At 41.8% G+C, this 14,259-nt stretch overlaps 2 non-coding genes across 2 annotated transcripts; one reads left to right on the top strand and one right to left on the bottom strand.

The window, feature by feature from the left end:
- Nucleotides 1–9,028: 9,028 nt before the first annotated feature.
- Nucleotides 9,029–9,100, top strand: trnae-uuc (transfer RNA glutamic acid (anticodon UUC)). Its single transcript has one exon. It is a non-coding gene; the product is annotated as a tRNA-Glu (tRNA).
- Nucleotides 9,101–13,362: 4,262 nt separating this feature from the next.
- On the bottom strand, nt 13,363–13,434 carry trnae-uuc (transfer RNA glutamic acid (anticodon UUC)). The gene has a single exon. It is a non-coding gene; the product is annotated as a tRNA-Glu (tRNA).
- Nucleotides 13,435–14,259: the final 825 nt, after the last annotated feature.

The following is a 14,259-nucleotide window of genomic DNA, read 5'->3' as shown; positions in this document are numbered from 1 at the left end:
CGTTTTTGTTATTGTCATTTTGTTACAGAACTGTGGTCATGTGTAATGTGTTTTCTTTATGATGATAAACCTACAGTTACTTGAAATTATATATATATATATATATATATATTCACAGAATGATGCAATGTATTTGCCTCTATTCACATCACCTCACATTTCACTGGTTGCCTACGAGGGCATCCTCTGGCTGCTGGCATTTAGTGGAACAAGAGACAGGAAGGGGACCAACAGGACAAAAGGACAGATCCTTCGCAACTCAGTGCAGCATCCTCAGGCAACTAAGCTGTCAGCTGGGCAGCGTGGAGAGCTTAGGAAATGTGTCTCGGGTCCGTTTAGGAGAGACAAAAACAGAGAACCCCCTCCGTTTAGGACAGACGGAAACAGAGAAACGATGGAATGCTGTCAGTAGTGTGCAGTGGCCTGCTGTAGCGAGCAGAGATCTGCTGAATGCAGTGGAAATTGGTATTTGAGAGTTAAGGCATTTAAGATGATGTCGGAGATGGGTCTGCCTTTGGGCAGAGATGAAGAATGCGTAGATCTGAGGCCTCTGCAGAACCTGAGAGGATGAGAATGCGTTGCTCGGAGGCTGCTGCAAAACCTATTGATTTGATCAGGAGCAGTCTAAGAGTGTATTGTCTATTGCGGTGTTGGAGGACTCTTGACTGAAATGTTGATAATCGTAGGACATAGTTTCAGTATGTGCCTGGAAGCTCAAATTGAATGAAATGGACTTTGAAAGTGGTGTTAAGTGCCTTGATGAAGTTGGGGGCAAATGAGGAAGTGCAAATCCGGGAGCAAGAAGGTTGCAGGAATGTGACAGTGGATTCTTAACATCTCAGAAAGCTGATAAGCATGGCTTCATGACCAGATCCTCGAAGGGAGGGGTTTTGATTTGAAATAATCAAGTTAATATATGAAGCAAAAGAGGTTGAGGCAGGACGGGACTGAGAATCCCTCGGAAAGACAACGAACTGCAGGAATTGATAGAAAGTTTGGAGTGTGCGAGATTCGCAGCGATAGCAAATCAGTTTAAATTATGTAGTTTGTGGTGTTATGCTGCCATCTCGAGGTTGCGATTGGAATTGAAACTATTGGCTTCAGTGAAGCAGGGTAGCATATATTTGGTTATTGCGATTAAAATCCTTGTCTATGGATAAAACGTTTGCTTTAGAACAGTTAGTGATGATATAAGTAAGTTAACGTAGGTCTAGAAGAGGAGCCTGAAGTATTTAGATGTCATAATTCGGCGAGTTGACGCTCTCATCTTGCAAAAGCGCAGCAGCAGGAGCCAGAAGATTGCAGTAGTGAGGCACAGGCTCGCATTGCCTGTTAAAGCTGCCTGGTTGCCATGGCAACTTACAACTCCCAGTAGTCACTCGATGAGGCGTTGCCGTGGTAACCATGGTCTGTGAGGCGCCGGTGTGAAAGAGTTGCAGTGCAGCGGTGACGTAGGAACAGTCTTTCTGATCAAAAAGCAGAGCAAGCTGAGAATGACGCTGCGCTTTGAACTGCGCTGTAGCTGCGCTGGAGACTGGAGGGAGCAGAAAAGACTAACGATGGAACTCCTGCAGAAAAATACCGAAGCTGAATGATGAAAAGAATCACCTGAGCAGGTAGGAAAAAAGCTGATACTGTCTTACCAGCGCTGAGCAGAGAAATGACCTGCAGTGAAAGGAGCGAACAACAAAATAGGAATGTGGATAGAGTCAAATACATTTGCATCATTCTGTATATATATAATATATATATTTCGAGTAACTGTAGCTTTATTATCATATTGAAGACACATTACACATGACCATAGTTCTGTAACAAAATGACAATAACAAGAACGTTCCCATACTGGGAGTCGAACCTGGGGTGCCTGGGTGAAAACCAGAAATCCTAACCGCTAGACCATATGCGAAGCTGAGGAACAAAATCATGGATATGCAACAGTAGCTAGTATACAGTACAATGATTGGTAAAAACACAAGAACCGATATTTCATTATAAACACGTTACAAATGAAAGCAAACTTCAAGCCATTTATTTTTATTCTCAATTAACACAAACTCTTTAATTGCTAATAAATAAATAAATAAATAAATAAATAAATAAATAAATAAATAATCTCCCTTTGTGCTTCTCGGAAGACATACGATGGACGGTGCACTGCAGTTTTTCAGTCTGGGGAATATTACAAATTAGGAGAATGTGCTTTAAAATACACATGTAGGGCGGGCGTCTCTGTTACAAAGAATTGTCACACTTTGTATTTATCTCCATAATGCGTTGGGACTAAATACGCAGATACGTTAAAACTATTTGGAGAATGCGGGCATCGATCCCGCTACTTCTCGCATGCTAAGCGAGCGCTCTACCATTTGAGCTAATTCCCCTTGAATTATGCCATCGATTCTCATTGGCTACATCGCAGCTTGATATGAGCAATTCAGATTGTCTTTTTTTGTGGGGGGGGGGGGGCAAGGCAATGTAGTCTGCCATTTGCAAATTCAAAACATTTTTTTTAATTAAATAGCAAATATTTCGACGAGAGGCATGTTTTCAATTTCTTCAAAAAGTAGTCTCAGCTCGTTGATTCAGTTGCTTTAAAATCCACCTCTGTGTCCCGATGCAGCAGCGCTGTGTGCTGTGGCTTGAGCTTGTTTGACGAGGCAGGCAATGCAAAAATGCCAAAACTTGCTTTTGTATCACATGACAAACTTAAGGTCTGTTTTAACGGCTTGGCTGTCTCAAGTTAGTTTGTATTGTTAATGTAACACCTCGTTGTTGCCCAGTCATTGTATCATATGAAGAAGAGCTTGCCAGGTGGGGGCTGTTTAAAGCTTGATGTGTTCCCCGGCGTAAGAAGTCGACACAAATCCAGATGTGAAACAAACAACTTAGCTTTTATTACTCAGGACTCATTTGCTGCCTTTCTTTCTACTCTGCTCTTGCTCAATGACCTGTTGGAGCAGACCCGCGCCTAAAGCGCCCCCCCAGGAACACAGTAACACACAACAATAGGTTCCGCACATATTGCTACATCCTTTCTCTTTTTTTTTAAACAACTAAACATTATCAACTAACTTTTGTTAGCATTTGTACTCTCTAGTACCTGAACTAAAACAAATGATGATGAACATCTCTATTGATTCAAACAAAGTCTTTTAGGTGTGTGGGCCTGCAAAGGGGTCTTCCATATCTACTGTGGGCATACTCTGCAACCGCTGAAGACTCACGGTAGGCTGGCTGACCCTGGTCCTCGGAACTCCCTGGACCCCTGATGTCCTCCGCAAGGCCCTCTGTACTCTGTGTACTTTTCTGTAGTTCTTTGTGCTCTTCATCCTCAGTGTTTGTCTCCTTCAGTTCTTGGGGCTTATCCAGAGTTGGAAAGTGGTTTCCCTGTTCTTTAGACCTCCTAAGGTGTCTTCGGTTTCTTCTTAAGGTCTGTCCTTGTTCTGTTAGTATCTCATAAGACCTCATGTTTACTGGCTTAATCACCGTGGCTTTCTGCCACCATTTACTCTGTCCACCCCATGGCTGTACTCTCACCTTGTCATTTCTTTGTAGTGGAGGTAGATCTTTTGCTGATGTATTGTAGTACTGTGCCTGCCTGTGTTGGCTCTCCATGATCATCTTCTGCTTATTGCTGGTCACCCCAGGCCTTAGTAGATTTTCACTCATCAGCAAGAGGGTTTTAGTTCTCCTGCCCATCAGGCTTTGTGCTGGACTGCTGTCTACACCCTGAGAGGGGGTGTTTCTGTGGTCCAACATGGCCAGATATGGATCAGATCCTGCTCTTTTTGCTTTAGCCATTAGCCTTTTGGCTGTTTTCACTGCTGATTCTGCTTTTCCGTTGCTCTGCGGGTAGCCAGGGGATGAAGTTTTGTGTTTAAAGTCCCATTTTTTGCTGAACTCTTTGAACTCTTCTGCTGTGTATTGTGGTCCATTGTCAGAGTACAGTGTGTCTGGAATCCCATATCTTGCAAAGTGTGCTTTTAGCTTCCGTACAATTGTCCTGGATTTCGTGTTCTCCAGGAAGTCAACTTCCCAAAAGTTGGAGTAGTAGTCAACGGTAATCATATAGTCCTTCTCGTTGACTGTAAAAAGATCTGTTCCCACTGTTTCCCAGGGTCTACTTGGTGCTTCGTGTGATTTTAAAGTTTCCTTTTGCTGCTTGATTCCCTGTGCACTGCACACACTGCATTGCTCCATGTATGTTTTCAGCTGTGCATTCATGCCTGGCCAATAGATACTCTCACGTGCTCTTCTTAGGCATCCTTCTATTCCAATGTGTGAGGAGTGGACTCTTCGCATAATATCTGCTCTGAGAGAAGCTGGTATAACTACACGCTCACCCCTGAAGACAATTCCATTTTGTACACTTAGCTCATCTCTGCTATGGGAAAACACTGTTGCTTCCCGAGGTACGTGTTCCTTAGTGTCCGGCCAACCCTGTAGGATCACTTTCTTTAACACCTGAAGATCCTTGTCCTGCTCTGTTGCTTTTTGTATGGCCTTTAGCCTCTCGTCAGAGATGGGCAAGTAGTGCACCATGTTAATGGATTCAATTTCAGTTTCTACTGGATGTTTTGAGCTGGAGTCTGGTAGGTATGCCCTGCTTAGCGTATCTGCCAGTAGTAAATGTCTTCCTGGGTAATATCTGAGTCTGACATCATATCTCTGCAACCTCAGTAGCATCCGCTGTAGTCGTTTGGGTGCACAAAGAAGGGGGTTCCTTATTATACTCTCTAGTGGTTTGTGATCAGACTGTACTTCTACCGTGTGTCCATATGTGAACTGATGAAATCTCTCTATTCCAAACAGTACTGCCAGCAGCTCTTTTTCTATCTGAGCGTAGCCTTGTTCTGTATCTGTCAGGGCTCTGCTTGCGTAAGCAATTGGCTGTCCTGATTGCATGAGTGCCGCCCCCAATCCAGTTTCTGATGCATCACATTGCAAAACAAGCTGTTCTTCTGGGTTGTAGTATTTTAGTACTGGAGTTTTTGCAATTGCCTCTTTAATTTTCTCAAAGGCCTCTTCATGCCAATCAGTCCACTCCCACAATACGTCTTTGTGTGTCAGTTGTCTCAAAGGTTCGCACATCCCTGACAGGTGTTCACAAAATTTTGCTAGGTAGTTCACCATACCCAGGAATCGTTGCACTCCCCGAATGTCTGTTGGTCTGGGCATCTGCCTAATGGCCTTGACCTTCTCCGGATCGACTTTCAGACCCTGTGATGTCAAAAGGTGTCCAATATATGGCACTTCTTTCAGCCTGAGCTGAAATTTCTCTGGGTTTAGCTTCACATTGCATTCTTTGCACCTTTCCAGGAGCTTTCTCAATTTATCATCATGGTCTTGTGCAGCTACTATATCATTGTTTCCTTCCCCAACAATAAGGATATCATCAGCTATGATTTTGATTCCTGGTACCCCCTCTAACACTTGGTTTAGTTTTCTCTGAAAGACCTCAGGTGCAGGACTGATTCCCATCGGCATGCGCAACCAACGATAACGTCCAAATGGAGTTGCAAAAGTGGTGAGATAGCTTGACTCTTCTTCTAATTCAATGTGCCAAAACCCATTCTTAACATCACATACTGAGAAAACTCTTGCTTTTGCCAGATCCGGCAAGACATCATCAATGGTTGGAAGAGGGTAATGGCTTCTTTTGAGTGCTTTGTTTAGTGGCTTAGGGTCTATGCATATCCTTAACTTTCCTGCGGGTTTTTTCACAACCAATAAACTGCTGATCCAGTCTGTGCATGTCTTAACTGGAGCTATGATTTCATGTTCTTGCAGTCTAGCCAGTTCCTTCTTCAGTGGTTTTGACAGCGCCACCGGTACTCTTCTCTTTGGTAGTTTCACAGGCTCTACACTATCATCTACTTCTAGCTTGAGTTTTCCCTCGAGTCGTCCTTCCCCTTGGAATACATCTGCAAACTCTTGTCGGATTGATTCCATGCTCCACGAGTTAATGTCTCTGTTGCTGGTGGATTGATCAACTGCTAGAATGTTTGGTGCTGTACTGTTATTAACTCCATAGCCTGTATGGCTTTGCTGCCTAGCAGTGGTCTGATAACATTATTGTTGACAACAATGAATTCCAGCCTATACGCTTTTTTGTTGCGTGGATTTCTTAACTTAAGTTTGCATTTTCCAACGGGCTTCAGTGTGCTTTTATTATACATTACTAACACTTGCTTGCAGTTTTCAAGGTGGATGTCTCTTTTTAGGAGGTTCTCTGGGATTACATTGCAGCTAGCACCACAGTCAAGTTGAAATTTAACTGGTTGTTTGTTCAGTAACATGGTTGCAAACAGTGCTGCGTGAGGCTGTAGTGTTGACGCTTGTACTGCATTGATGTTCTCTGATTCCGGCTCCAAGGATACACATAGGATATCCTCGCCACTGTCTGACTGAGTTGAAACATTCTCCAATGCTAACACATTTTGCTTTCTCCTGCTAATGCTACTTCTACATTTGCTAATAAAATGGTTCCACTTGCCACAACCCTTGCATTGCTGGCCATATGCTGGGCATTTTTCTTTTTTCCTCTCATGTCTTCTTCCACAGTAGTTGCATTGTATTAAATTAGCGTCATTTGGTGTGGGTCTTTTTTGTCTCATTGTTTCCTTATGTGTAACTGCATGTATCTGTGTAGACCCCCATTCTTCAATTGTTTTTGTTCTTTCTTTGGATAGTTCTGAAGCTCTCCCAATCTGTAGACACTTGGCTAAATTTAAGTCAGCTTCCCTTAGTAGGCGTTCTCTTAAATGTGCGTCTCGAGTTCCACACACAATTTTGTCTCTTATGAGGGAGTCTGTAATATTTTCAAAATTACAGGTGGCTGCCAATATCCTTAATTCTGTGACATATTTGTCAAAACTTTCATCTGGGCCTTGGTTGCGTGTAAAGAAATTGTATCTCTCTACCGTCTCATTTTTCTTTGGGTCACAGTAATTGTCTAGCGCAGTCATTACTTGTACTAAGGTACGATAGGCTTGCGCGCCTTCATTCAGTGTTTCACACACCTCCCTGCCTTTGTCTCCAATCAAGTAATACAATAGTTTCACTTTCAAAACATCCTCTTTATCCCCCAATTGTCAGGGCAATGTATAAATTAAACTCCTCTTTCCATCTTCTCCAGGCCAACGATAAGTTCTTTTCATCAAAGTCTATATTTCCTGGGGGTTTGAGTGCGTGTTCCATTTTTTTTTTTTTTTTTTTTTTTTTTTTTTATTAACAATCAATTTTCAGTGTTTCCTCTTGTTACTCTACACAATATCTAGGGTGTCAATGTATCGATCTACTCACGGTTAACTTTTAGTCCTTTCCGTTCCACGCTGTTTTTTTTTCGCAAACACGTCTTCATGGATTACTTCAGGGTTCCTGAAAGCATACCGCTGCCACCATGTTTAAAGCTTGATGTGTTCCCCGGCGTAAGAAGTCGACACAAATCCAGATGTGAAACAAACAACTTAGCTTTTATTACTCAGGACTCATTTGCTGCCTTTCTTTCTACTCTGCTCTTGCTCAATGACCTGTTGGAGCAGACCCGCGCCTAAAGCGCCCCCCCCCCAGGAACACAGTAACACACAACAATAGGTTCCGCACATATTGCTACAGGGGCGACGGTCTGCCAATAAAAGATAAGAATATATTTGCAAGGATCATTTCTAGAGTGAAACTGTTTTGAAGGGATTGGTCTCGGTTTAAACGGTATCATCATTAAACAGTAATGTGATTTGCACTACGCAGGACTAGACTGAGCTTAAATAAAGACATTACATCTGAAAATAACTTGTGCTTACCCCCACTTACAAGGAAAGTGTCAAACTTTGTATTCGTCCTCATAACGTGTTAGAAAATGTAAACAGCAGTTGGAGAATGCCGAAGTCGATCATCCTAGCATGTTAAACGAGGGCATTTCTCCAGTAAGCTACGTCTAGTAATAGATCGTTTATACTGTTCTCAATGGTCCGCATCCCAGCCTGAGACCACGATCCAGTGGTAGACGGAGATGTTTTTCAAAGTAATATGTTATTTGGAATATTAAAACAATCAAGTTAAATAACACATGTTTGGACACAAAATATTTTTCAGTGACGTTAACAAGTAGTCTGTTTACAACAAAATGCAATCTGTGTTAGGAACACTATTTTAGTCGGATTTAAAATGGAAATTAAAATGGTATTGAGTGCTGAGAAGAGTGTGGTATCAGCTGTTGATTTCCTTGAAACAATCTTTTATAGTAAAATGAACACATTTATTCCTTTTTAAAAATAAGTAAAATTGAACTGTCAGAAGTGGGATTTGAGCACTCTATACCATTTTAATTTCTGCCTCGTCAAACAAGCTCGAGCCACAGCACACAGTGCTGCTGCATTGGGACAGAAATGAATTTTAAAGCGACTGAATCAACGATCTGAGACTACTTTTTGAAGAAATTGAAAACATACCTCTAGTCGAAATATTTGCTATTTAGTTAATCCATTTATTTTTTGAATTTGCAAATGGCAGACTACATTGCCAAAATTCTGACAATCTGAATTGCTCATATCAAGCTGCGATGTAGCCTATGAGAATCACAGGCATAATTTGAGGGGAATTAGCTCAAATGGTAGAGCGCTCGCGTCGCATGCGAGAAGTAGCGGGATCGATGCCTGCATTCTCCAAATAGTTTTAATATATCTGCGTATTTAGTCCCAACGCATTATGGAGATACATACAGTGTGACAATTCTTTGTAACAGTCGCCCGCCCTACATGTGTATTTTAAAGCAGTCTGCTAATTTGTAATATTCCCGCAGACTGAAAAACTGCAGTGCGCCGTCCATCGTATGCCTTCCGAGAAGCACAAAGGGAGATTTTTTATATTTTTTAGCAATTGAAGAGTTTGTGTTAATTGAGAATAAATATAAATGGCTTGAAGTTTGCTTTAATTTGTAACGTGTTGGTAATGAATTAGTGGGTTTTTACCATCATTGTACTGTATACTAGCTACTGTTGCATGTCCAGGATTTTGTTAATCAGCTTCCCGTATGGTCTAGCGGTTAGGATTCCTGGTTTTCACCCAGGTGGCCCGGGTTCGACTCCCGGTATGGGAACGTCTTTGTTATTTTGTTACAGAACTGTGGTCATGTGTAATGTGTTTTCATTATGATGATAAACCTACAGTTACTTGAAATTATATATATATATATATATATATATATATATATATATATATATATATATATATATATATACAGAATGATGCAATGTATTTGTCTCTATTCACATCACCTCACATTTCACTGGTTGCCTACGAGGGCTTGAGAGGGGTGATGTAAAAGTGAGAGAGAAAGAGCAAAGTTTAAACACATAACATACAACAATCTGACACTCGCTCCCGACGGGTCAAGCAGCATCCTCTGGCTGCTGGGCATTTAGTGGAACAAGAGACAGGAAGGGGACCAACAGGACAAAAGGACAGATCCTTCGCAACTCAGTGTGGCATCCTCAGGCAGCTAAGCTGTCAGCTGGGCAGCATGGAGAGCTTAGGAAATGTGTCTCGGGTCCGTTTAGGAGAGACAAAAACAGAGAACCCCCTCCGTTTAGGAGAGACGGAAACAGAGAAACGATGGAATGCTGTCAGTAGTGTGCAGTGGCCTGCTGTAGAGAGCAGAGAGCTGCTGAATGCAGTGGAAATTGGTATTTGAGAGTTAAGGCGTTTAAGATGATGTCGGAGATGGGTCTGCCTTTGGGCAGAGATGAAGAATGCGTAGATCTGAGGCTTCTGCAGAACCTGAGAGGATGAGAATGCGTTGCTCGGAGGCTGCTGCAAAACCTATTGATTTGATCAGGAGCAGTCTAAGAGTGTATTGTCTATTGCGGTGCTGGAGGACTCTTGACTGAAATGTTGATAATCGTAGGACATAGTTTCCGTATGTGCCTGGAAGCTCAAATTGAATGAAATGGACTTTGAAAGTGGTGTTAAGTGCCTTGATGAAGTTGGGGGCAAATGAGGAAGTGCAAATCCGGGAGCAAGAAGGTTGCAGGAATGTGACAGTGGATTCTTAACATCTCAGAAAGCTTATACAGTTGTATGCAAAAGTTTGGGCACCCCTGGAAAAAATGTATGTTACAATGAATCTTTCAGTGAACAGAAGTTGACCTGACCTCTACATGGTACAAAGTTAAACATGACACCTTTCTGCAAATTTTAATACAGGATTACTATTTATTTGCATTTATTATAGATTCAAAATAATAAACAAAAGTGAACATGGCACGTGCAAAAGTTTGGGCACCCTGTCACTTAGTACTTGGTAACACCTCCTTTGGCAGATATAACTGCTTCCAAACGTTTCCTGTAGCCAGCTAAGAGTCTTTCTATTCTTGCCTTTGGAATTTTTTCCCACTCTTCCTTGCAGAACTCTTCCAGCTCAGAAAGATTCTTAGGTCTCCTGGCATGCACTGCATGTTTGAGATCTCCCCACAGATTTTCAATAATATTCAAGTCTGGGGACTGTGACGGCCATTCCAAAACCTTTCTCCTTCTTTCTTGTAAATATTTCATGGTTGATGTTGAGGTATGTTTTGGATCATTGTCTTGCTGAAATATCCAACCTCTTTTCAGCTTCAGTGTCCTGACTGACTTTAGAACATTAGCTTCTAGGATCTGTTGATATTTAGTTGAATCCATTCTTCCTTCCACCCGCACAATATTTCCGGTTCCACTGGCTGCCTCACAACCCCAAAGCATAATAAAGCCACCCCCGTGCTTAACAGTTGGCAAGGTGTTCTTTTCTTGAAATGCTTCACCCTTTTTTCTCCAAACGTACCTTCTTTGGTTGTGGCCAAACAGTTCAATTTTCGTTTCATCAGTCCAAAGAACATTGTTCCAAAAAGCTTCAGGCTTGTCAAGGTTTTCTTTTGCATACTTTAGACGCTGACTTTTGTGATGAGGTCGTAGAAAAGGCTTCCTTCTGACAACTCTCCCATGCAGATCCTTGTTGTGTAAGGTACGCTGTACTGTGGACCTGTGAACAACTACTCCAGTGTCAGCTAAACTGTTCTGAAGGTCCTTTGCAGTGACCTGTGGGTTCTGTTGTGCAGATCTGACCAGTTTTCGGGCAAGTCTATGTGATATTTTTCTTGGTCTTCCAGATCTTGCCTTGACTTTAACCGTTCCATTTAACTTCCATTTCTTGACAATGTTTCTGACAGTTGAAATTGCTAGCTGGAAGCGTTGAGAGAGTTTTTTATAGCCTTCTCCTGTTTTGTGAAAGTCAATTATCTTCATTTTCAGGTCCTCAGACATCTGCTTAGAGGAGCCCATGGTTTTTGAAACCAGGCAGAACAACCATCACAGTCTAACAGATTAGAAAGTATGAAGTTACTTCAGAGTAATAGTTCAACACTGGAATTGACTTCACCTGACTAATTGAAGCCCAATGAGTGAATCAACCTTTATGGACCTTAGTAATCATCTTTTTAAGAAGTAATTAAGAATGGTCCAAAAGGGTGCCCAAACTTTTGCACGCGCCATGTTCACTTTTGTTTATTATTTTGAATCTATAATAAATGCAAATAAATAGTAATCCTGTATTAAAATCTGCAGAAAGGTGTCATGTTTAACTTTGTACCATGTAGAGGTCAGGTCAACTTCTGTTCACTGAAAGATTCATTGTAACATACATTTTTTCCAGGGGTGCCCAAACTTTTGCATACAACTGTAAGCATGGCTTCATGACCAGATCCTCGAAGGGAGGGGTTTTGATTTGAAATAATCAAGTTAATATATGAAGCAAAAGAGGTTGAGGCAGGACGGGACTGAGAATCCCTCGGAAAGACAACGAACTGCAGGAATTGATAGAAAGTTTGGAGTGTGCGAGATTCGCAGCGATAGCAAATCAGTTTAAATTATGTAGTTTGTGGTGTTATGCTGCCATCTCGAGGTTGCGATTGGAATTGAAACTACTGGCTTCAGTAAAGCAGGATAGCATATATTTGGTTATTGCGATTAAAATCCTTGTCTATGGATAAAACGTTTGCTTTAGAACAGTTAGTGATGATATAAGTAAGTTAACGTAGGTCTAGAAGAGGAGCCTGCAGTATTTAGATGTCATAATTCGGCGAGTTGAAGCTCTCATGTTGCAAAAGCGCAGCAGCAGGAGCCAGAAGATTGCAGTAGTGAGGCACAGGCTCGCATTGCCTGTTAAAGCTGCCTGGTCGCCATGGCAACTTACCACTCCCAGTAGTCACTCGATGAGACGTTGCCGTGGTAACCATGGTCTGTGAGGCGCCGGTGTGAAAGAGTTGCAGTGCAGCGGTGACGTCGGAACAGTCTTTCTGTTGAAAACGCAGAGCAAGCTGAGAATGACGCTGCACTTTGAACGGCGCTGTAGCTGCGCTGGAGATTGGATGGAGCAGAAAAGACTAACGATGGAGCTCCTGCAGAAAAATACAAAAGCTGAATGATAAAAAGAATCACCTGAGCAGGTAGGAAAATAGCTGATACTGTCTATCAGCGCTGAGCAGAGAAATGACCTGCAGTGAAAGGAGCGAACAACAAAAAAAAAAAACACAGACCTAAAACAAACACAGACGAAGGGCGGAAGCAGTGCTGGGTGTATAAATAGAAAAGAAGGAGAGATTGACATGCAAGCTACCTAATGGGATTGCCCATACCGCTCTGGTCACGCCCTTTTTACCGGACCAAACACAGCAGCGCAAGATAATGGCAGAGAGACTGGAACTTGATTGAAACTGAACTGGCCCCCCCCCAGGAAGTAATTTGTTTGTCTCTTTATAATCAATATGTTGTGTAGGCTAAATTGTATAAATAAATGTCCGGAGACATTCAAATCCAAACACGTTAAAAAATGAAATATAGTGGAATAGAAATAAAGATGGCTTTGACCTCGAAGTGATTTGAACACGCAACCTTCTGATCTGGAGGCAGACGCGCTACCGTTGCGCCACGAAGTCCTGGCGTAGTGCATGCTTGTTATGCAATCCTAGAGTGCACAGCGTGACATGACAGAATGCAATAATGTGTTAATTTACCAACAAAAGAAACATAAATAAATGTGTAGGTATTTATTTGTGAATAAACTATCTTGCTTCTGTGATGGGACCGGAGACCTTACATCCGCAATCTAATGATCGTCCCACCCCAGAGAGACTTTGTCTTGACCAGTGATTAATATAATTTAAAAACAAACTGTGATTGTTCCACGCGATGGGAATGTGAATAGAGTCAAATACATTTGCATCATTCTGTATATATATATATATATCGAGTAACTGTAGCTTTATTATCATATTGAAGACACATTACACATGACCACAGTTCTGTAACAAAATGACAATAACAAGAACGTTCCCATACCGGGAGTCGAACCGGGGCCGCCTGGGTGAAAACCAGGAATCCTAACCGCTAGACCATATGGGAAGCTGAGGAACAAAATCATGGACATGCAACAGTAGCTAGTATACAGTACAATGATTGGTAAAAACACAAGAACCGATATTTCATTATAAACACGTTACAAATGAAAGCAAACTTCAAGCCATTTATTTTTATTCTCAATTAACACAAACTCTTTCATTGCTAATAAAAAAATAAATAAATAAATAAATAAATAAATAATATCCGTTTGTGCTTCTCGGAAGACATACGATGGACGGCGCACTGCAGTTTTTCAGTCTGGGGAATATTACAAATTAATAGATTGTGCTTTAAAATACACACGTAGGGCGGGCGTCTCACACTTTGTATTTATCTCCATAATGCGTTGGGACTAAATACGCAGATACGTTAAAACTATTTGGAGAATGCGGGCATTGATCCCGCTACTTCTCGCATGCGAAGCGAGCGCTCTACCATTTGAGCTAATTCCCCTCGAATTCTGCCAGCGATTCTCATACACTACATCGCAGCTTGATATGAGCAATTCAGATTGTCCTTTTTTTTGTGGGGGGGGGCAAGGCAATGTAGTCTGCCATTTGCAAATTCAAAACATTTTTTTAATTAAATAGCAAATATTTCGACAAGAGGCATGTTTTCAATTTCTTCAAAAAGTAATCTCAGCTCGTTGATTCAGTCGCTTTAAAATCCACCTCTGTGTCCCGATGCAGCAGCGCTGTGTGTTGTGGCTCGAGCTTGTTTGACGAGGCAGGCAATGCAAAAATGCCAAAACTTGCTTTTGTATCTCATGACAAACTTAAGGTCTGCTTTAACGGCTTGGCTGTCTCAAGTTAGTTTGTATTGTTAATG

This window comes from Acipenser ruthenus, chromosome 32, assembly GCF_902713425.1.
Source record: "Acipenser ruthenus chromosome 32, fAciRut3.2 maternal haplotype, whole genome shotgun sequence".
NCBI lineage: Eukaryota > Metazoa > Chordata > Actinopteri > Acipenseriformes > Acipenseridae > Acipenser > Acipenser ruthenus.
This window is presented reverse-complemented; position numbering and strand designations above follow the sequence as displayed.